The sequence below is a fragment of the Mixophyes fleayi genome, chromosome 2 (genome assembly GCF_038048845.1).
Source record: "Mixophyes fleayi isolate aMixFle1 chromosome 2, aMixFle1.hap1, whole genome shotgun sequence".
Lineage (NCBI taxonomy): Eukaryota > Metazoa > Chordata > Amphibia > Anura > Limnodynastidae > Mixophyes > Mixophyes fleayi.
In genome coordinates, this window is record NC_134403.1 from 41,538,233 (window position 1) to 41,560,188 (window position 21,956).

The following is a 21,956-nucleotide window of genomic DNA, read 5'->3' on the forward strand; positions in this document are numbered from 1 at the left end:
CTACCGTCCTCCGCTCAGCCTCACCAGCCATTCCCCGCAGGCCGGTGCAGAGAGTCACTGCTCATGCCAGGTGTCAGTCACGTGACTCAGGCACGGTGGGAAAGTCCCGACCGTTGGCTCAAAGACACAAGCGGAGATCTCTTCTCATGCAGTACAACAGGTGTATCTCATGTCAATGTCACAACAACAACCTCTTGGGGATGAGATTGTACAGACATCTGCACCTCAAATGACCGAGCCGACAACAAGGGATCCCGTCACAGCTCCGGTTAACTAGGCGTTTCAGGGCATGGCTGGTGAGTATGAAAATTCTACCATTCGCAGCACACACACTCCTAGCCCACCCATTTCTACGACCAGCAATGATTCTTCCCCCTCTTCCCCGGATCAGGATTATCGCAAGGTAATCAAAAATTAGAATACCCATTCTGTGGTAGCAAGGCAAAACGAAAGGCCCTGTTGGAACATTCAGTCATATGACGTCAGGGGGCCCGATATTAAAGTGTGAAAAAATTGCTCTGTTGACAGGCAAACGACCTAGCATTAGGAACACAATTAAAAGGGATTTCTATGAAGATATGTTTGACCTGACAGTTGAAGGCAAAAAAGATTTAGCGACAGCATGCGCAAAAGGAGGCGTAGGATAAGAGACATATAAAAAAATTCAGGCTGACAGGGTATTGCGTATTTTCTGCATGTTACCTCGAGACAAGGCCTGCAGTCATCATAGACGTTTGGAAATATCTGCACATAATAAACAAAATGTATATGTGTGATCGCCCAGGGACTTGGTGCATTTATGTTAAGCAGTTTAGGGAAAAAGTTCACGGTCAATCCTCCATCCCTTTAGCTTTCAAGGATTAAGAAATTTGAATTAAGCTTAATCGCGCACTAATGACCCCAGGGCAAGGAACCCCCTCAGCCAGGTTTCCGGCTTTGGGGAGATGAGGTAATCCCCAGTTTTCCTAAAAAAGATGCTTCGCATTCAATAATTCTTCCTGCAGAAGGGGAGATGCTTGTGAATATCATCACATATGTTCAAGCTGCCGCAGAGTACACAGTAGCGCAGGAGATGCTGACTAAGGCCAATTCACCCATCATCTTACCGGTACTCAATAGGTGGTTGGCTCTTTACCCCGATGCGTCACGGGCCTCCTTCATACACGAGAATTTTTGAGTCGGTTTCCGGCCTTCCCATCGATGGTGGGGTGGCTGTGGCCGCCGCAAAGAACCTTCGTTCTGTCTATCTACAACCGGGCATCTTGACAGAGAAAATTCAAAAGGAAGTGTGTCACGAACACGCTCCCAGCTGCCGTGACTTTGGGGTGTTTGCTGTATGAGGTCACACACGATTTCAGTCCGCAGTCTCTCTCACCTATCACACAGGTTCTAGACCTACGGAATCGCCCCCAAACACAGCGCTCTTACACCCCCAGACACTTCAAGGTTCAGCCACCACCTATTGGGTACGGGCAATAGGACCCCAATATACTGTCCCACACTAGCACACAGGCTTCTAGTTTCACAAACTAGCAAAACCCACACCAGCACACACAGGGTTAACTCTTCACACCTCCAGACTGTTACACAAATGTAAATACAAGCACACACAGCTTGTTAATCAAATGTATCAACAAATCACACACAGGGTAACCTGGACGAGCAATCTCTTCTAAACAGGCTAATGAATCTGTTAGAGTATCAAGGACGCAACTTATTACATTTTAGATTTAATATACAAAAAGTACAGGGCATACAGATAACAAAAATAATGAATAACAATTAATAAATTTGACATAACAAGCAAAAACAGTTTAAAATAAAAAGGATTACATTCAGATATGCACTTACATGAATTGCATTCTGGCCTTGGATTTGGCTAAGAAGATGGACAGCTTATCAATGTACCTTGATTTCCCCAGAAGTCTGACAGCTTTTCCCCTCAGAACACAGATTTTTAAGCAAACTCAAATGGGACGGCATTCACAGGGGCAGTGTGAATGCTAATGTGGGGGCGTAAATGTCCCCTGGGTGTTACCTCAGGTTTGGTCAAACTATTCCTAAGTTTTGACCTGTTGGTAATTCTTCACAGATATATCTCAAAGAAATAACACCCCCCTCAATAAACCGGTCATAATTTCCTGCACGTTTAAATACCAAATATAATGAGATTACAACAATATCCAATCTCATCCTGGAATACATGTGACTATGGTTGTTCCCGATGTAGTTGGTATCTATGTTTTAAGACCCTTGTGTGGTTTTTGCCCCTCATTACGGAGTGGCATCCATATTTCCCCAAAATATGAACTTTGACAACATTTTCCTTTGAAGGTCATATTTCTATATACCTGCATAGAGACCATGCAGATTTTTATACCAAAGTCTCCAAGATTTGCACCTAGGCGTCTGGCTCTCCAATTTACACCCAGGAGTTAGCTTGTGTTTACACTATCTATTGAAAGGAAGTCAATTAGCTAGGGAAATACAGGATCAAATACTATGGATGTCTGTGATCTGCATATCTTAAGCTGGTCTCTGCACAAAGGGTTTACCTAATTCAATTACCTCCTCCTGGGCTCATTTGGTCACACATTTATCTGAGTTGACGGATCAGGTTAATTTAGGTATTCATGCAAAGATTTATTTGGGTCCTGACATTCAATATTCTATTTCAGCATTTCAGATTTATGCTCTCATCCTGACAAAGTGGGCCTGGGTCGCATAGTGGGACCTTTCCCCTCTCCACCCATACATAATTTGGTAATTTTTCAGTTCAGTATAGTTCACAAAAAAGCGCAGGTAAATATTGCCTAATACAACACTTATCCCATCTGTCGGCAAGTCGGTGAACGACGCTATTGATTCCCATGTCAGTTCAGTGACATATCAGTCTTTTGAAGATGCATTGACCCTAGTTAGAGAATTTGGAAGTGGAGCCCTAATTGTAAAGTTAAATAAAGAGTCCGCTTTTCGGTTCCTTTCCCTACACCCTGATTCATTTAAATTCATGGGATTTAGGATAGAGGGTGACTACTATATAGATAGGTGTCTTCCTATAGGCTGTTCGGTTTCGTGCGCATATTTTGAGGACTTCAGCTCTTTTCTTCATTGGTGCATACAGGCGGGAACGGGCCTTCTTGGGATAGCACACTATCTAGACAATTTTTTGTTCGTTGGCCAATCCGATTCTTCTTGCGCCAGCACCCTTTATGCTACCCAATCTCTGTTTCACATCATGGGTGTTCCAGTTGCCCTGGGTAAAACTGAAGACCCTGTCACTTGCCTTCCCTTCTAAGGCATCGAAATTGACACAATAGGTGATTGTTGTTGTTTGACAAAACTATGAAATTGGAATCTCTGATAACAGAAACTCTTTCTTCCACCTCCAGCACATTGTGTAAAAATTCAATCTCTTCTTGGCTCTTTCAATTTTTCCTGTCGGGTTATCCCTATGGGTCGGGTGTTCTGTCAGAAAGTCCAATTAGCTACGACAGGTTTTCACAGTCTTCATGTGCGAATTTACTTGACCGAAGAAATAAAAGAGGATTTGCGTATATGGAGGAGTTTTATACAGTCATTTAAAGGGATTCGGATATGTCCTACCCCACAAATTCCCAGTATAAATCTGGACTTGCACGCGGACACCTCGGGGTCCAAAGGTTTTTTTCATGGGGAGTGGTGTGCCGCCCCTTGTCCAAAATCATGGCTGGTCAATGGCTTGGTGCATAACCTACTAACCTTAGTATTGTTCCCCATAGTAGTAGCCTTGGAATTGTGGGCCCCCTGTCTATGTGGCAGGAGCGTGGTATTTTGGTGCGACAATCTTGGTGTGGTTTAGGCTATTAACTGCCAGAGCGCCTCCTCATGCCCAGCGATTAATCTGCTGTAGGTTCTGGTTTTGAGACTCCTGAATTTCGACATCAGTTTTCGTGCCCGCCACATTCCTGGTGCGAACAATGATCTGGCTGATGCGCTTTCGTAGTTCAATTGGCGATGCTTTAGAACTCTGGCCCCACGCGCTCAACTGTCCGGTTTAGCCTGTCCCCCTTATGTTTGGCAGATGGTTGAGCTAAGGTGTCTTGCAGAGGGATCGTTGGCCGCATCTACTAGAAAGATCTATCATTTGGCATGGCAGAGTTGGTTGGGTTATCAAGTGCCTCTAAACAGTGACACAACAGGTCAGATCGCCTCTATGGTGAGCTTTATGTAGGAGTAATATATGGAAGGGGTGCATAAATCAAATATGACCTCCATATTAGCTGGCATCTCATTCATGTCCAAAATAAATAATGCCCATTATCCCACCAAATTCTTCATTATTTCTAAAGCACTAAAGGGATGGGCTAGAATTACCCTATAAATGATAGGGCAGCACGGTGGCTTAGTAGTTAGCACTTCTGCCTTGCAGCACATGACTTCAATTCCCGACCATGGCCTTATCTGTGTGGAGTTTGTATGTTCTCCCCGTGTTTGCGTGGGTTTCCTCCGGGTACTCTGGTTTCCTCCCACACTCCAAAAACATACTGGTAGGTTAATTGGCTGCTAACAAATTGACCCTAGTCTGTGTGTGTGTATGTTAGGGAATTTAGACTGTAAGCCTCAATGGGGCAGGGACTGATGTGAGTGAGTTCTCTGTACAGCGCTGCGGAATTAGTGGCGCTATATAAATAAATAGTGATGATGATGATAAATGCCGGCCCATAGACCAGCAAACATTGTCTAGACTGATTGTAGCCCTGCCTGAGATTATCGCAGAACCTTATGAAACATTACTATTAAGCGTGGCTTTTTTCATTGGTCTTTCATGGCGCTTTTAGAATAAGTGAGCTGGTTGCACACTCTAGAACATCTAAAATACACAGCTTTGCTGTGTAGGCACATAGTGGTTCAGCCTACACTTATCCACTGCAAGATAGTAAAATCTATGACGGATCAATCCGGTAGGGTTCATTGGCTAGCTTTGACCACACAACAGGGTCAGGTTATATGCCCAGTTTTACTTTGTACAAAATTTGTTGAAGTACGGCCACAAGGTGAGGATTTGTGGTTAATACATTGAGATAAATCACCATTTACGAAATTCCAATTCAACACACTCCTAAAACGCTCCCTGATCCTCATTGGTTTAGACCCTGCGCTTTATAGCACCCATTCTTTTTGGATTGGGGCAGCTACTGCTGCAGCAGCCAGGGGCGCATCCATCTCTGAGTTTCAGGCACTAGGGAGATGGAAATCACAGACTTATAAGAGGTATATACGGCCTGATGCAGAAGGTTGCAGCACCCAAACCTCCCCTCTTCATTTACTGCTTTGTTTTTGTCTCCTCTATTGGTTGGTGACCCAAGGCTATGCTGGTTGTCTTGTTGAACGGGGGCATGAAGGGATTTTTCCCATTTTATTCCCCAGCTCAAGATTTTTACCTGAGTTTGGGTTACCAGCCTCTCCTTCTTCCCTCCCTGTTTACTGCCCAGGTGCCCCATTGCTAAGCATGGGAGTTTCCCGAAGTTACCCTATGGCCCTCTAAAGTGAAGAGGTTGTGCTGGGTTGATACGGAGTTCTGGCGTCAGATTCCTTTTATGTTTGTCTGTGCCCTCTAGTATGGAGGGTTTGTTTGAAGTAAATTTGCCTTGTCTATATTCCGGTTGAACATGGTCATGTATTAACCCTCTGGGTACATATGTTGATGTAGCTCTATATCTATTGTTCTAGGTTCAGCAAGCAAGAAGATGCAAATATGGGTCATAGGCCATTCTTTCATATTCTGGACAGCAAAACATAGTTTGGCACGAAATTGGTCATGATATTCCCACCTAGTTTACATGTAGTAGTTAGGAAAACGAGGTATGGAATGGTCAGCACTAATCCCCCTTTTAACCGGGGAAGTGAGCATTAACGGCATTTCCGACATAGCGGTCTTTTACTTGGGTGGCAATGATGTTGTTAAAGGTAAATCCCTTGATCTAATTATTCATATTCGAGATAACTTGAATCATAGTCAGTCCCAATGGTTAAGATTAAGATCTGTTGGTCCAACATTATACCCCATTTGTCGTGGAGATGTGAGATTCACTTCGCCACATTAGTATGGGTAGTAAAGAAAATTAATGGCTATGTGAGACAGAACATTAAAACCCTATAGAACGTGGTCATTGATCATCCCCTAATAACAGTAGATAAAGGCCAACTTTTTAGAGCAGACGGGGTCCATTTAACAGCAGAAGCATTCGTTACTTACTCGGTTTCGTCACTGGTCACTATTCCCTTTGAAGTCATCAAACTCTTTGGTTCTCTAGTAAGGAGGACCCTGGGCTGCCTAGTAAGGACATAACATTGTTGAGTCCAGAGAGGGTATAGTCACTCATTTGTCTCATAATAGTGCCAGTCAATAGATAAGGTATAATCTGGCTCGGTGGAAATGTGATTTTCCACCTTATTGGTGTTGCAATTTTAGCTGATTGCCCTGCTCTCGCCGCCACCTCACTTGATATTGTTGATATTTAATTATAAATAAACTGTGACCTACCAAAATTAAGTGGGTGTCCATGTCATTATTTATTGGTTTAAAGTGTTAAGTTATGTAGAACTTAATGTGAAGTGGTTTGCAGGGGCGGGCTGGCCCGGGGGGCAGGAGGGCAGCGCCCCGCGGGCTGCTCGGTCAGACCGCTACTCGGGCCTGGGGGGTAGGCCGGCCGGCCGCCCCCCGGATGCAAAATTCAACACTATCCCCCGTCATCAGATGTGGCCGCGTCAGCGCACAGGCGGCTGCATCACATGACAGGGGATGCGGACGCCTGTGTGCCCACCGGGCTTCCCTCTCCCAGCCCGCGCCTGGTGGTTTGGGTACATGAAAGGAGGAATAAACACTATGCTTTTTAAGTAATATTACCTGGAGGAATCAATACGCAATCAGCCAATCAGAAGCAGCTAGATAGGGGTACTAATAGTGATTTTCATCACTGCGTATCGTTGCACCAGCCTACCGGCAGCTGCAAGACAAGCGCCTGCATAAATTTGCATCTGCGGATGCGTCCTCCTCTAATTGTATCTCATAATACGCCCTTAATGTACTAGCCCTATGTTTGCCTGCCTCAATTCCACCTATTCAGGAGTATGGAGACCCAAGTCAAAGATATGCAAAAATGTAAATAGGGACATATGCGTACGCGTTATTAGTGCATCCAACTCTAATTCACAAGAATAGAAGAATGATTTGGTAATGTCCAATATGCATGCAGCAGTTGTATGGTTTTTAAATATTCAACCAGGCAATATTTTATTTTACCAAGACTAAGTTCCCAGACAAATTTAATGCCCCCTAAAACCGGTTTAGGTTGCAAACTGTCTACTTCCACTGTGCGTAGGCAACATGTGCACTTTAAACTTGATTTGTTATTACTGCTAACTTTACGGAGGAAAAAATGCTGTCCTACATGTACAGTAATCAATCTAAATCAATGTGGAACTTGATTGTTACTCAAGAAGGACCAATATAAAATCTAAAAGCTTTGCGTTGTGTGATCTGTGTTCCTCCAAGAATCAATCAGGAAAGAAAAGCAAATGTCTTACTCATTTTTTTGTTTCAATGCAATATTTCAGAGTTCCATTTACAAAAGGACAATGTGAGATTGTGGCATTGTATTATAACGTTGTAGCACAAACATACCTATTCATCTGGTTTACAAGTACACTATACTATGATGTTTGCTTTTTGACATTACTGAAATGCCAGGTGGAATGACAATATGTGTTTACTGATTGCTCATAAGTCTGACAAGCATTAATATTACCTGCGAAAAGAGAGGAATTCTATTTCAACAGAAACTTGACCTTGCTTCAAGACACATTAACAATGTCTTTGCCTAATTGTGCCCAGTGCAGTTGTTTATGACAGACTTAGGTTGTTTTCTTTACCATTTCCCCTGAACAGGCTATGGGAACATTTAGAAGGTTCTGTTATTGTCACGAGCCACGGCGGTACTCACAGCCGCCGCGGCTCGCTTCCTGTGTGCCCCGGCATTCCAGCCGTCACTTCCTCCTAACCCCTGGCCATTGCCAAGGCAACGGCCGGACGCTCTGCAAGGCAGCGCCGCATCCCGGCAACAAGGGGGCAGCCGGGCGCGTGCGCAGAGACCTCTAATAGCCTGATGGCTATTAAGCTATTATATGTTAATCAGCCAGCCCCTGGGTGTGTTTGCAGAGCTAAGCTCTGATTGGTCCACTTGTATATTTAAGGCAGTGAGGTCTGCAGCCTCACTGTCGGTTATAGCTTCCTGTTGCCAGTTTGCTGACCTGCTGTGTTCCCAGTTCTGTCCTGTGGATATTACGATTGGATTGCCTGTGTATGACCCCTTGCCTGGATTTGGACCTTGCCTGTGTTTCTTGTGACCCTGACCTTCTTGCCTGTATCTGGACCTAGCTACCGTGCCTGTGACCCTTGACCCCGGCTTGTGTATTGGATTCCCTGTCTGCTGCCGGCCCTCGACCCTTGCCTGGACTTCACTCCGCTTTCCTGGGTTCTCCCTAGTCGGTACACACTTCATGACCCTCTGCTAGTCTGCAGCCTACTCTGTCCCCATCACTAGGGGCTCCAGTGAACACCTGACTGGCAGAGCAGACTCCGGGTCGTGCTGTACCGGATAGAGGGGTTCCTAACAGTTATGTCACCTTTTGCCTGCATTCTGTCATTTCCATAACTTCCAGTTCTAGCCATAAAAATGTCTTCTTGTCCACATCATGTGAAACCCATCCATTGTCACTAGGCTATGGTCTCATTCCTAGGATAGGAACAGGGATATTGGAGCTAGTTGATGAAATGAAAATAAAGCTCTGTAGGGTAAGCCTGATAAAACCTAAACCAAGGTAATTGTAAAGAAAAATAAAATATGGTACTTGTGCAGGGTAGTCTGTCACTTAAATAAAGGAAGCATAATCAAAAAGAATTCTAATGCCAAGGCTCGTCTCCGATGGGCCAGTGCCAGCCGGACCAGGGCTCTATCCCCCTTCCCCTAAACTTTTTTTAAATCTTCAGAGAATAAAGCATTTTTTAAGTAATTTTGTTCTGTTATCACCATCCTTGTATAACAGAACATTATATTAAATTTGCACAGGGAAGTCTTTGCTAGCGAAAGTTTCAACATGGGTTAATGGGAATTTGAGGTTGATTAATAGGGCCAATAATGTATCAAAAGTTTACTTTTCCATTGCTCAGCAAAAACTTTTAGAAGATGTACACATATTGGGAGGGATGCATACTAAGCGCACGTTTCAGAACGCACGTAATTCAGGTCTGCGCACTCCCGAATTTAACAAGGTATGGATCTGAAGATACCTGCGCTGAATTCCAGTGTAGGCCTCCTCTGTTCTACTACACAAGACACTGCAGGATACGTACAATGATTATGTGGATTATCATTTCTCAAAAGAATGCACACAAAAAAAACCAAAAAACAATGTGGTTTTTTTGTTCTTTTTTTACCCCATGAAAGACATTTTTAGGATGTTATTAATGTCTACTGTACATAAAATGCATTTTTACAGCACACTCAGCGTTAATCATTAGTAAGCGTCACTTAGACTAGTCCTGTAGCTGAAGTGAGAGAAACGGCTGAAACACAAGTAGCTGAGAGATGGCCAGCGCTTGAATCGGACACTGCTGCGTATCCTCGAGTTTAGCACACACTTACTGACCACTGCCAAACACCCTTCCCCAGCCAGATCGCTAACTGAAATCATAGGCTGTAGTAAGCGCCCTTGCGTACAAAGATGAAATGAACGTGGCTGCGTTCTATTGCATATGGTTCAGTTCTGGGCATGCGCAGGTCAAATTTACGGATGATATGCACAAAATCGCCATTTGCGAATCAGACCCAATTACTCTGTTTGCCAAGAGGCAATAAAAAATACCTTGTGTAATTTTCCATTAGGGCAGTATTTGCTTTATTAGCTGGTATTGTTAACATACAGTCTCTATCAAAAATGTTGTACCCAATATGTGATTGAGTGATTATCGCCAGGGCCATTACGTAGCTTTCAACACTTACTAAGTGAAGCTGAAGTGCACAACAAAATGTAAACCTCGTGCTCCTCATAACCACCGTCATCCTCCTCATCATCATTATTATCCTCGACAACACTGTGCAGCACCCCTTTAAATAAAGTTGAAGTGTTGCCATGCAGCTTTAGGTATGCTTGAATGAGATCTAGATGTACTCACAGATAATCCAAAAACAACAGTCATTAACCAGAAATGGAGTCGCTGCTCCCAAAAGTAGGAAGCTGCGAGCCTCCGAGTGTAGACAAAACAAGAAAAAGGATTGACTCTGTTCTCTAACTTTATACTATCGCTGGGACATATATAATAGCCTACAAGGTAGTATCATCAACTGGCTGATTTTTGCAATTGGAACTAAGAATTTTAAAATATTCAATGTAATGTTATCAGTTAATGTATCTTTAATTGTGTTTTGTATCCACCTTTACTGTTTATGTCATGCAATAATTACGTGTCTTGTTGATGAGATATTTTAATAAAATTATTCATATATATGTATACTGAGAACTGGGGTCAGGAACCAAATCAACAGTGACAGTACAAAATGAGCAGGAAGAGGCAAGGTCAGAAACAGAGCGAAATTTGTCGTCAGAGGAGTTCAAACGATACATCATCATCATCTATTTATTTATATAGCGCTACTAATTCTGCAGCGCTGTACAGAGAACTAACTCACATCAGTCCCTGCCCCATTGGGGCTTACAATCTAAATCCCCTAACATGCACACAAACCGAGAGAGACTAAGGGCAATTTAATAGCAGCCAATTAACCTTACAGTATGTATTTAGAGTGTGGGAGGAAACTGTCTGTAACTAGCTCTCTGTAACTAAGCGCCATATTGCATTTACTTAGCTTGTCAATTACAGGGAATGGTGCGCTTGTACAGATTTCTATCCAACTTAGTACAATAATCAGCCTTTTTTTTACCATACACAACCAAAAGAAAATGCAATTAAAGAGGGAAGTTTGGAAAGATGGAACAGAATGTTTATGTTAGTACTTTATAAGTATTGTATGTGCATTCTCCAGGTATAATTGTCTTACATGATAAGGGACATTATGTTTATACAAATGACTCTTGAGTGATGGACATGTTTCTATTTTATTATTGGACGCTACTACTGAGTATTATAGAGGTGTGGTTTGTTTTATGGAATAATGTGAACTTGAATTCATTTTTAAGTATATTTAATTTATTTCATTAATCATCATCATCATCACCATTTATTTATATAGCGCCAATGATTTTGCAGCGCTGTACTGAGAACTCATTCACATCAGTTCCTGCCCCATTGGAGCTTACAGTCGAAATTCCCTAACATACACACATAGACAGACAGACAGGCAGAGAGAGAGAGAGTAGGGTCAATTTTTGATAGCAGCCAATTAACCTACTAGTATGTTTTTGGAGTGTGGGAGGAAAACAGAGCACCCGGAGGAAACCCATGCAAACACGAGGAGAACATACAAACTCCACACAGATAAGGCCATGGTTGGGAATCGAACTCATGACCCCAGTGCTGTGAGGCTTACAGAGTCAGTATATGAATAATAGCAGACTATTAGAGCTCCCAGGTAAGAGGGGCTTACCTCACAACACCTGCATGTGTGCTAAAACTGTTTATACGTACCGTGCACCTGTCAGTGTGCATATATGGATCATATTACTGAGCACTATTGTGTACCAGGCACATAAATAACAGCAAGACAGGTGAGCACACATAGGAAGCCAACAAATAGGTGCGACCTTCGCATTAAAAGGTCTATTTATTAGGTTGCGATGAGCCAAATATTGGGAGAAATAGTTGTTTTCTCCAGAGAATGGCCATCGCAGCATCTTTTAATTTAAGGAGGAGTTAAAGCAGGACAAATCAGATATTTCTCCTGCCTTAACCTGTTTAGCACTGGTCACTGCAGTCCCCATAGACTTCTATGGGGACTGCAAGTTGACCTAACTTAAAAAGCGGTGCCAGAGAAGATGCAGTGGATCCATCTCCAAATTCAGTAGATACGAGCATGCGTGACCTTAGCCACTCATGCTCAATAGCCACACAAGGGTCCTCCATTCATCGGCAGTGTTAGGCTGCCCGTAAAGGAGTTTTAGTTAGTTTGGAGAGGGGTTTTGCCAGAGCTTGCCAATGTGACCTGGCATAGCAAGTGGTAGTACCTTTTGTATTGCTGTGATATGCTGCGATAAAATTATACATACTGCCGCCCACTAGTCACCTATAATAAATAGACCCCTAAACTTGAATCAAAAGTTGAATACAGACACAAAAGTCGTGAAGGTACTGGCTATTCTCCAGAGATTTACACAAAGCAGTGTGGCATCTGACAGGGGGTCAAACATTGTTGCTAGCTTGCACTCAGGACAAATACAATATCTAACATCCCCTCTTTTAACCTAATAGTACAGAGATTATTGCACATTATTGAACACTTACAAAGTCAAGAGAGAATATTATCAATATCAAGGAAGTTGAGTGCACATTACGAATGGCTTTTGAACCTTACAAAGATGTAACAATTTGCCAGAACATCATCTGACATGTAATCATCCATCTAGTTGAAATGTAACTGGTTATGCTTGAAGCATTGCATTAGAAAAGAAAAGTTATCACTGTCATGACTATCTATTAAAAGATACAAAATGTTTTTCTCACCCAAAGCAATGGCAAATGGTGGCGGATATATGTGAACTACTGAGACCATTTGATGATGCATCCAAATTGGTAGCAGGGATTACGGGAATATTAGCAACATTTACCAATAATATTAATGGTCGAGTAATTGTTAAACTATATAAAGCAAGGAAATGAGGGTGAAGGCAGCAATAAACTACAAACCCTATCAATGGCCACTGGTATATGCACCAGGGGCGACTGGCCCGGGGGGCAACGGCTCCCCGGACCACTCGGTCAGGCCGCTAATATGGCCGGGGGGTAGGCCGGCCGGCCGCCCCCCCCCCCCCCCGATGCAAAATACAATACTTTCCCCCGCAGCCGCATCTGATGACATCAGATGCGTCAGCGCACAGGCGGCCGCATCACATGACAGGGGATGCGGCCGCATCATCAATGACGCGGCCGCATCCCTTTTCATGTGATGCGGCCGCCTGTGTGCCCCCCGGCCATGCCTCTCCCAGCCCGCGCCTGATATGCACTCATAATGAAAATGATAGCAATGATGATGATGGACATATATTTATTGATGGTAGGCCACAGCAAAACAATGCTGGTGATGTTGATGGTGGTGGTGGTTATGGTGGTGACGAGGATGGTGGTGGTGACAATGATGGTGGTGGTGGTGATGATGATAATGATGGTGGTGATGATGATGATGATGGTAGTAGTGATGATGATGGTGGTGGTGGTGGTGATGATGATGCTGGTAGTGATGATGATAATGGTGGTGGTGATGATGATAATGGTGGTGGTGATGATGATGATGATAATGGTGGTGGTGATGATGATGGTGATGACGATGATGCTGGTGGTGATGATGATGATGATGATGGTGGCGGTGATGATGATGGTGGTGGTGATGATGATGGTGATGATGATGATAATGGTGGTGGTGGTGATGATGATGGTGGCGGTGATGATAATAATGGTGGTGGTGATGATAATGGTGGTGGTGATGATGATGGTGGTGGTGGTGATGATGATGATGCTGGTGGTGGTGATGATGATGGTGGTGTTGATGATGATGGTGGTGATGATGATGATAATGGTGGTGATGATGATGGTGGCGGTGATAATGGTGGTGGTGATGATGATGGTAATGATGATGATAATGGTGGTGGTGATGATGGTGGTGGTGATGATGATGCTGGTGGTGGTGATGATGATGGTGGTGATGATGATGCTGGTGATGGTGGTAGTGATGATGATGATGGTGGTGATGGTGATGATGATGGTGGCGGTGATGATGATAATGGTGGTGGTGATGATGATGGTAATGGTGGTGATGATGATGATAATGATGGTGGTGATGATGATGGTGGTGGTGATGATGATGATGGTGGCGGTGATGATGATGGTGGTGGTGATGATGATGGTAATGGTGGTGATGATGATGGTGGCGGTGATGATGATAATGGTGGTGGTGATGATGATGGTAATGGTGATGATGATAATGGTGGTGGTGATGATGATGGTGGTGGTGGTGATGATGATGCTGGTGGTGGTGATGATGATGCTGGTGGTGGTGGTGATGATGATGGTGGTGTTGATGATGATGCTGGTGGTAGTGATGATGATGGTGGTGATGATGATGGTGGTGGTGATGATGATAATGGTGGTGGTGTTGATGATGGTAATGGTGGTGGTGATGATGATGATAATGGTGGTGATGATGATGGTGGCGGTGATGATAATGGTGGTGGTGATGATGATGGTAATGGTGGTGATGATGATGATAATGGTGGTGGTGATGATGATGTTGGTGGTGGTGATGATGATGATGCTGGTGGTGGTGATGATGATGGTGGTGGTGATGATGATGCTGGTGATGGTGGTAGTGATGATGATGATGGTGGTGGTGGTGATGATGATGGTGGCGGTGATGATGATAATGGTGGTGGTGATGATGATGGTAATGGTGGTGATGATGATAATGGTGGTGGTGATGATGATGATGATGGTGGTGATGATGATGATGCTGGTGGTGGTGATGATGTTGATGGTGGTGATGATGATGCTGGTGGTAGTGATGATGATGATGGTGGTGATGATGATGGTGGCGGTGATGATGATAATGGTGGTGGTGATGATGATGGTAATGATGATGATAATGGTGGTGGTGATGATGATGATGATGGTGGTGGTGATGATGCTGGGGGTGGTGATAATGATGGTGGTGGTGATGATGATGATGATGCTGGTGATGGTGGTAGTGATGATGATGATGATGGTGGTGGTGGTGATGATGATGGTGGCGGTGATGATGATAATGGTGGTGGTGATGATGATGGTAATGGTGGTGATGATGATGATAATGATGGTGGTGCTGATGATGATAGTGTTGGCGATGATGATGATGCTGGTAGTGGTGGTGGTGATGATGGTGGTGTTGATAATGATGGTGATGATGTTAGTGATGATGATGCTGTTGGTGGTTGTGGTGAAACAAGGTATTAATATCACCTCAACCAGTCTGCACCTCTTTTCTCACAAATTGTGGACTATAAAAACATGTACTTTTTGTAGCCCTCTGGTTCCCCATATTTGTTAGTCATATTTAAACTTGCATATATTCTATTTCAAAGTAGTTACAATGTCTGCCAACTTTTCTTATCTTGCAGACTAGTCCATTGTTTCAGCCTAGGCAAAAGGATTATTGTCCACCAGTCGTGTATGAATGTACATTATACCAGGAGGTCTCATGTATTAAGATAGGGAAAAGGTCCACAAACAGAGCTCTATGTTTAACTACAGAGGACTGCATTGTGTATTTAAATGTAATCTGTCTGGATTGTGATCTCTCCTGTTTAAACAAACTCTGCTGTATATCCACAGAACAATACCTATCCTTAATTATATCAAGAGTGGCTCATCTGCTATCCCTTTGTATGTTTACCTGTGAAAAGGTAAACACAGAAAAGGACTAATCAAGCAGGTCCTGAAATTGCTGAGGTCATTTTTGGGCTTAAAAGAAAGCTAAAGAGGACAGCAAATTGGCATTCACTACTGAGTGACAGCTAAAGTCAAGCTGGCATTGAGATCTAGATCTCTGCCCCTGACAGGAACGAGACAATCGGTCCCTGGAGTACTGACTTTGCCCTGATCTACCTCTCCAGGTCTTGGGGAGCTGTCAAAAGAGGAGTGACTCAGGACCCCTACCTTGCTGGTAGCCTCAAAGGAGAGAGGGGGAGAAGCTTGGATGTATAGACAGCAGTCCCTGAGAGTGGCTAGGGTACTGGTGAGGTGCTTTCATTATACCCTGTATGTTGTCTGTGCCAGACTATAGTGTTATTTGCTGCAGATTATTATTTAAAGATGTTTATTGCTGTTTGGTGCAACTATTTTGTTAAATAAACTTATTTCTTTTATTTCGGGTATGTGCCTGGTTGATTTTGAACCTTGGATAGGTACAGAGTAGGCCAGCTCTGCGGTGCACAGGGTTACATTAAACCCAGTATCATCACAGTGGTGATGATGATGATGGTGATGATTAAACCAAAACTGAGCATAATGTTTTATTTGGTGATGAACTAGCAGCTATAGCACACAGTATACTTTTATGTGTAAAAAATGAAAAGCGCATACAACACTACTGAATCCCTGTAGCAATGGAAAAATTAGCACAATATTGAAAGCGATACAATACTTGCACATTGCAAGCAACCCTTATCAAAATTATAATACTGAATATGATAATAAAATGCCGAAAAATGCAAATACTCCTTCGGACATAGATAATCAATTAATTGCAACAGAAAGAATTCTGTTTGCTGGTAATGATGAATAAATAAATTATTAGAAAAGTAATCCAACAGAACAGAAAATAACTGAGTCTTACATAGCTAGGCCTCCTGTACTTGCAGCAACATTTACAGAATAAGTTTGACCAGTGGCCAGAATTAGCCAAATTTGAGCATTACAAATAATCTTTTAACCATCTGCAAGTTTATCTTTGAAAGGTATATTCAATGCTGAAATTGTGAATCCAAAAATGCACATCCGTATGCAGCTGCAAGAGGATCTGGAGAAACTTTCTATGGGTATAGATACGCTCTGCATATACGGCACTTACTGTATTGAGACAGACACAACACACTGCAGGAAAAGAACAATGCATACGTGGAATATAAAGTCCAAGCAGAACGCACAGAATTTTTTTTACACCTGCCCTGTAGCTGGAGCAAATAATATGACTGAAGAACACATAACTTAGAGATACCCAAAGCTTAAACCAATGACTGGTGCGTGTATGTTAGTCCTCACCCCATTCCGCCCAAATCGAATGGCAGTCATATGTGTCTTTTACTTGTGAACATGAATTGCGTTCTTTGGCACATGTCTTGGTTTCACGCATGTAAATGGACTTAATGAATCAGGCCCTAAATATTTAAATGTGACCTCTAATATAGGTGTTGGTTTGCTCAAAATTGGTTTAGATCCAATATCAGAAGCATTAATAGCTGAATATATCCAACGCGTATTAAATAACGGTGATATTTCAGTATGCCTCAATTTAACAGTTTGGATGTGTGGAAGTGTTTATTCTGCAGATGTGCGTATACTGCATCATTCAATATGCAGACTAACTACATATCAATATGTACCATCTCTGGAAATACTTGGCAGATACTGGGTCAATAGCCTGGCACGACCACAAGTTGGTCACATAGGGAATTGGTGGATATTACTGGGAAATTGATCAGGTTGGAAGATCTATAAATGGTAAACAGGCAAAGGAGAGACCGTCGCAAATCACTCCCTAAGGTGGTTCAGAGTCTGCAAAGTCATAGCATAAATCAGTGATGTAGCAGTGAGTGCAGCAGTGGGAACCATTGCCACATAACGTAATGACTACACGGGAACCACACAGAATCCCTATTGCTATGATGCCCTCTCATTGTTATGGTATCGTGCTGGGCCCCCAGACATGTTTTACTTTTTCCTGGAACCTTTCTTTAACACACACATAGTATCTGGAGATTCTGGCAGATTCCATGAACACCTCTCTGTTTTGTACCTTAAAACAGTGAATGCTGGAACCTGCAGATAATCAGTGCAGACCACTGTACACCATACTTGCCAACATTTGGTTTCTGGCTTCCGGGAGATGCCGGCTGGGATGTGGGCGTACAGGGGGCGGGATCACGTCATTTTGGCCCCGCCCCCTTGACGTGATGACGCAAATCGCGTCATTTTACAGCGGTGGCGGGGCCAAACTCCGCGATTCACCCGGAATTAAAACAAATTTTGCCGATCAGGGAGATTGCCACACTCGCCCGGGAGTCCGGGAGACTCTCGCAAAATGCGTAAGTCTCCCGGACATTTTGGGAGAGTTGGCAAGTATGCTGTACACACGATGAGATCTTCCAAGAAGCAGTACAATGTTACAGTGCTGTAGGATACAAACTGTACCATAGTACCTAACACTACACAGTAATGAACCTCTCTCATCACCTCTTTATCTCTCTGTCATGTCCCGGAGGTGGCTCCATATGTCCTAATATATAGCATGTGATTATTATATACAGCTCTAAGGCCAATATGCTATATGCAGCCCAATGCAAATATGACATATTAACTCAGGAGTCCTAGACCAGTAAGTTATATGTCAACTTGAAACTGAATATAACATTGGTCTTGCAGCTGCACATACCATATATATATATATATATATATATATATATATATATGGTGTGGGATAAGGAAGGGGGGTTCTGATTGGCCTTTGCGCCTGGGCTGTAAGGCCAATAGCAACTCCACTGACATACAGATTCATGGGTGCTACAGATCAGTATATTAGAGATTCGAGTGCCCTTAATATAACATATAACAAACTTTTTTGACTGCAATTGTTACTTTAAAAACAAAGATAAAAAAACTTGTATTTAAAAATATTTAAGCCACATAAGACATAACACATAAAAGGAACAATTGGATGGTATTTAGAATGCCATCCGTTATATACACCTCTGAGTTATTACACTTAATAAATACAATAACTAAATACAATGCAAGCTAAAACTCCACAAATCACATGCTAAGAAATAATAATCTGATGTATTATTACCATATATTGGATGATATTAAGATCAAAAGCAGTACACAGGAAACTTAACTATCAAATCTCTTTCAAAAACTTTGTGCTCATGATCTGCGCACTGTACATTTTAAGTGTGGATTTGTTATGTAATGGATAGTCTAATAGTCAATTATTATAATATCTGCACTGGTATTTTGCTGTACAAGCTGAACTCTTACTTATCTGCAGCACTCTATCAGCTGGATCCCCATATGGTCCAAAGGTCCAGTGCTTTGCTCTGCTCTTGTTTCTTGTCTATACATAGGCAACCAGCTGAATGTATGAACTTTCATATAGAGTTTACACCACAAGCTTCAGTTTGACAACGGTCCCACGCCACTGCTCTGTGCTGTTGGTACTGTTAGGCTGTTTGGATTGTCTGCGCTGAAATACAATGTGCTGCTGTTAACATTGCAATTGACTAATCTCATATTTGTCCACTCTCCCAGAATTTCTGGGAGGTCCAGAATTCCGGGGAGTCCTCCCAGACTCCTGGAAGAGTAGACATCCTCCTGGACTGTGATGGAGGCGACGGGTCTTACTTGGCGTCAGTAAGACCCGTCCCCTGCCATGAAATGCCGTGATTTTTGCCATTTCCTAGCAGGGGCGGGGCTATGGTGACGCATGGAATCACCACGCCCCTATCTACCCCCCGCAACAGGTTGAAAAGTTGTCAAGTATGTCTAATCTGGAAACAGATAGTCTTATCCCCATCCACATTCTAATATTTTGATTAGCCTATAGGTTATTTTAAGCTTTCCCACATAATCTTTCTCTTCTGTGTGTACCCAACTTTAATGAATCAATACAATAGGTGATCTGACCCAAGTTAAAACCACTTTAAAATTGCAATGTCATTGACATCAACCTATAACATGCAAGCAAAAAATTGATTAATTGCGAAAAAAGCAGAACTGTTCATGGAATAATGAAAAGCCAAATATATAAACTATCTGTATACTACATACTGTATAAATGTGTATGCATGTAGCTGCTTTAGACTTAAGTCCTGAGGTGACCTCTGATACAAATAGCATTGGCTCTATCTCTATTCTTAGCATGCTGATATACCACCTGAGTAACATGCTAAATATGTTTGCAAGCTGGCAAATGTGCATAAAATTATATTTCTGAATCTTGCATGAAACGCAACTTACATTGTTAGAACTTGGTATTTTGCATTGTTTTCGAAGTTTGATTGTCTCTGTGCAGGATCAGTATTACAGGCTGAGAAACTTAACACATGAGGACTGTTTACATTGTGGTGAGATAATTCTAGACAGTGTCTGCAGTGTATTTACTGCCACTGCTAGGGCTACGTTACAGATCATTCCTTAAGCTCACCTCAGACCTGGCACATTCTGTTTCTGCAATCATTTAGAAATAGGATAAACGTTATCACATAAACTGAAGGACAGTGCTGACCAAGTCTGGCCTCAAGAGAAGAGAAAGTGGTAGCTTAGCCATGGTGTTCCTAAGAACACTATCCCTAACATTAACATCACCATTATAAACCCCTAACTTTACCCTAATCTACCCCGTGAGCTTTAACTAACTATAGTTATAGTCTTAGTGCTGCATTTACTAAACTGCGGGTTTGAAAAACTGGAGATGTTGCCTATAGCAACCAATCAGATTCTAGTTATCATTTATTTAGTACATTCTACAAAATGACAGCTAGAATCTGATTGGTTGCTATAGGCAACAGCTCTTCAAACCCGCAGTTTAGTAAACATACCCTTTAGTCTCAACTGTAAACTCAGCTCAAGATCTAAAACTATCCTGACTCCTATCAGGGGGTAAATGTATTAACCTCCGGATTCCTGAACTCCCGCGAGTTCGGCGTCTTCAGCGCTTAAATTTAAAGCGGCGCTGCCTTGTAAAGGGATGTTTCCCTTTACAAGGCGGGAGTTCAGGAATCCGGAGGTTAATACATTTACCCTCAGGTCTCTTACATTTCTACCATATAATTTGTACAAGCGGAAGCAGAGAAATAAAAAAAACTATATGCTTTACTTTGAATATACAGTTGCAAATTGTACCTCATGTTTTGCAAATATATGGGGGTGCACTAATGCGATCAATGCGTTGGTCGACTAAGGTCTTACACCGGCCCTGCATAGCCTAAAGACTGCATTGTGAGTGCTTAAATCACATGCAGAAAACTATGGATAATAATTAAGATTTTTAAATAATGAAAGGTATGTATGTAGGTATAATATCTCTTCTTGTTTCATTACATGCAAATATCTGTACAGAACGAAAAAAGAGAGGTGAAATTATAAAATAACTGAACCCCATTACAGGTGGTAAAAATACGCTGACACATTGCTCATACACATAAACACCATGGAATGGAATTAAATGTAGTTAACAATAATATGACTGTCCATTGGGTGCAGCGCTGCTTTGTCTGTATAGCCTCCTCATTCTTTGGGATATAGGGGTTCTTAAACAGCCCCCTCTTCCCAGTGACTCCATGAGGAGTGGCGGTACCCCAGGTATACACCCATGTCTTCTTATATTTGTTCCTGCAGAGTAGAAGCAATGTTCCTATGTACCCATGTTCCTATGCTGCCTTACAGAGGGACGTAGTTACCTGACTGATATTCATAGGGGGATTAGTACCTGTCATTATACCTGAGATGGTTATAGAGGAAAACCACCTACCTGTCATTATACCTGAGATAGATATAAATGAAAAGTACCTACCTGTCATTATACCTGCGATATAGATGAACAGTACCTACCTGTCATTATACCTGAGATAGTTATAGATAAAAAGTACCTAGCTGTCATTATACATGAGATAGTTATAGATGAAAAGTACCTACCTGTCATTATACCTGAGATAGTTATAGATAAAAAGTACATACCTGTCATTATACCTGAGATAGTTATAGATGAAAAGTACCTACCTGTCATCATACTTGTATCATTTGAATCAAAGGAAAGCTCTTACCTGTCGTTATACCTGGCTTATATAGTGATTGTACTCAGGGCCGGATTAACCCTAGGGCTAACTGGGCTACAGCCCAGGAGCCTCGGGCATCCAGGGGGCCCTTGAAAGGGCTCAGCAGCAGTATTGATCGGTCGGGGGCGGGGGCGCCCCCGGTGCGATCAGTGCTGCTGAGCCCT